Raw genomic sequence first — 3,285 nt, 5'->3', positions numbered from 1 at the left:
GTGCGTGCGTGCGTGCGTGCGTGCGTGCGTGCTTGATTGAAAAACACAACAACAGACGGAAACAGAAGAAATTGCATGCAGAATTATGTCAGAAGACACTATTTAAGTTGGCTTCTTTTTGAAGGAGGCCATGAAGTGTCCTTGGAAATGTAGCACTTGTACTTAAAGCTGTGGTCTATTTATGACTATCCGGGGCTACGAGTTTGAACAGATGAGGCTGAGAATCATGTACAGAAGCATGTACAGCGAACACGGGCTGAAACCCCACCTATACGGCGTGTATGACCTTGAGAGCTTCAGTCAATGCTTGAGTTTTGCCGTGGTAACATCCGGTTTGCTTTCTCATAGCTGAGCATATTTGTCAAGAGGGATCGAGCAGAACAAATAAACGCGTGGGCAGAGATTCGAACTCAAGACCTCGAAATGTCGGGGCCGATGTTTTAACCGCCAGGCCACTCGACTAGTGTTGACAAAGCAAGAAAAATTAATAATGTTATATTATTCTACGCTTGAAATACCATTCATGCTTTGCAAAAACCTAACAACTGCTGTTTGATTTTGCCTTTATTTTGCAAACAATGTTTCACGGAATCGTAGTACATCTTTAGACCGACATGCTACACGACATTCGCGCCATGGGATGGCAGCAATATCCTTATTTACAACATGCAAGAAAAATGAGAATAACTGTAAAATCCCTCCAAAGCTCTGTGCAGTTGAAAACAGACATCAAAGAAATAGTTATATTCACGTCTGAACAGTGGGCGGATAGAGATATAAATCATGCTGCTTCGGCACAGTAGCCTTGTGGTTAGGACATCAGCCACGAAATCTCGAGGTCGTGGGTTAGAATCTCCGCCCAGGCGTTTAACTTTTCCCCTTGGTCTCTCTTGGAAATAAAATTTGATCAGTACTTAGAGCGCCGACCGGATGTCATCACTGCTACATTCAAGCGTTGACTGAAGCTCTCAAGGTCATACACGCCGTATAGGTGGGGTTTCGGGCCGCGACAGAATTATGTACACCCGGGACTTATTTAGCGCACTATGTGACTTATTCGACCAACCAGTCTAATTTAGTGCACCATGTGACTTGTTTGACCAAACCAGGACTGATTTAGTGCACCAAGTGACTTGTTTGATTAACCAGGACCGATTTAGTGCACCATGTGACTTATTCAACCAACCAGGACTGATTTAGCGCACCATGTGACTTAGTTGACCAACCAAGACTGATTAAGCGCACCATGTGACTTGTTTGACCAACACAAGCTTATATTTGAAATTGTCTAGTGTGTGTGATCGAGGAAAACAACAACGGACGGAAACAAACAGAATTGAGCAGCGTTGCAGAATTATGTCAGACCTCATTATTTTATGTGCGGCTTCTTTTTGAAGGAGGTAAGGAAATGTCCTTGGACATTCTAGCTCTTGTACTTTAGTATTACGAGAAAGAACAAAACAGACTCGTGCCATTGTCCTAGAAATAAGGAAAGAGAAGAATTACGTATGCCTGTCAGAGAAAGTATGTGCAGTTTTAAGCACGAGAGAGAGAGAGAAACAGACCGACCGACAGACCGACAGACAGACGGGCAGATATCCTGACAGACTAACACAGAGACATACAGACACACAGCGAAGAAGAGAGGGAGAGAGCTAGGCAGTGACAGAGTTAGACACAAGCGCGATCATAATCAGATGTAAGCATGGCCAGAGAGTACAAATATAAATACGCTTTATTCACACGGATTCTTTAAGCGGATCATGTACACATTTATCAACTATCCGACGTTCGGGTGATTTTCTTTGTCTCATAGCCTACGAACGATGTCTTTGGAGCTGCTGAAGAGTATGCTGTGTTTTTGATTTAAACATAACTTAATGTTTTCAATTGTGTGTATGTGTGTGTGTGTGTGTGTGTGTGTGTGTGTGTGTGTGTGTGTGTGTGTGTGAGTGTGTGTGTGAGTGTGTGTGTGTTTGTGTTTGTGTGTAGGCGTGTGTGTGTGTGTATGTGTGTGTGTGTGTGTGTGCGCGCGCGCGCGTGTGTGTGTGTGTGTGTGTGTGTGTGTGTGTGTGTGCGTGTGTGTGTATGTGAGTGTGTGTGTGTGTGTGCGTTCGCGCGCTAGTGTGTGTGATAGAGAAAAACAAAAACAGGCGGAAGCAGACAGAATGGACCATCCTGACATAATTATATCAGAAGACACTATTTCATTTGTCTTTGGAAATGTTGCGATTGTACTTTAATATTACGAGAGAGAACAAAGCAGCCGTGTGCCATTGCCCCCAGAATAAAGTGCGTGCAAGCGAGAGAGAGAGAGAGAGAGAGAGAGAGAGAGAGAGAGAGAGAGAGAGAGAGAGAGGAGAGACAGATAGACAGACAGCTATACTGACACGCTGACACAAAGACAGACAGACAGACAGACAGAGAGACCGATGGGGGGAGAGAGAGGGGAGAGGGCTGAGACAGAGTGAGAAAGAAAATCTGTCGAAGTGGAGAGAGTGAGGGAGAGAGTCATAGAGAGCTCTTCTGTCTAATTAGGTAAAACTATGGATCAGAAACTTTCAGGGATTCGGCTTCGATTTTAAGAAGCTGTAGTCTTGCAGCACCCTTGTGTCAAAGAAATGGCACAAGACCCCCCTGTGCGGCTTCACCCACTTTCTTTTCTGTGTCGGCTGCCGACCTAATGTCCTAGCTGCTAGTCGATGATGATGGTGGTGGTGGATGTGGTGTTGATGTTGTTGTGTTCGTTACAAATGAAAGATGATTATGATTATAATGATACTATGGCACACGAAGCCCACTCCCCCCCACACACACGCATACCCCTGATGCCGGTTGTGGTGTTGGTGTTGATGCTGTTGTGTTCGTTGAAAAGGAAGATGGTTATAACTGTAATGATAATATAAAACCCGATCCAACCCAACCCCCTCCCCCTCATAAACACACATCACTAATGGCTGAGGTGGCAGTGTTGATATTGAGTTCGTTTAAAATAAAAGATGATTAGAATTGTAATGATAATATGATATGACACAAGATCCATCCCCTCCTCCTTGCACACACAAACACACACCTTACCCCCCCCCCTCCCTATCTGTTCTTCCCCACCGTTCAGGTGCGGCTTCACAATTTCTTCTTCTTTGTCTTGGCTACTGTTCAAGTGCCCTTGCTGATGATGAAGATGGGAGCGGTTGTCGTGGTGTTGGTGATGGTTTCTCGTCTGCCTTGTACTCTCTCTTTCTCTCTCACACACATTCTCTCTCTTTCTTTCTCATGTTTCTGCCA

Source organism: Littorina saxatilis, linkage group LG3, assembly GCF_037325665.1.
Source record: "Littorina saxatilis isolate snail1 linkage group LG3, US_GU_Lsax_2.0, whole genome shotgun sequence".
Classification (NCBI taxonomy): Eukaryota; Metazoa; Mollusca; class Gastropoda; order Littorinimorpha; family Littorinidae; genus Littorina; species Littorina saxatilis.
This window is presented reverse-complemented; position numbering follows the sequence as displayed.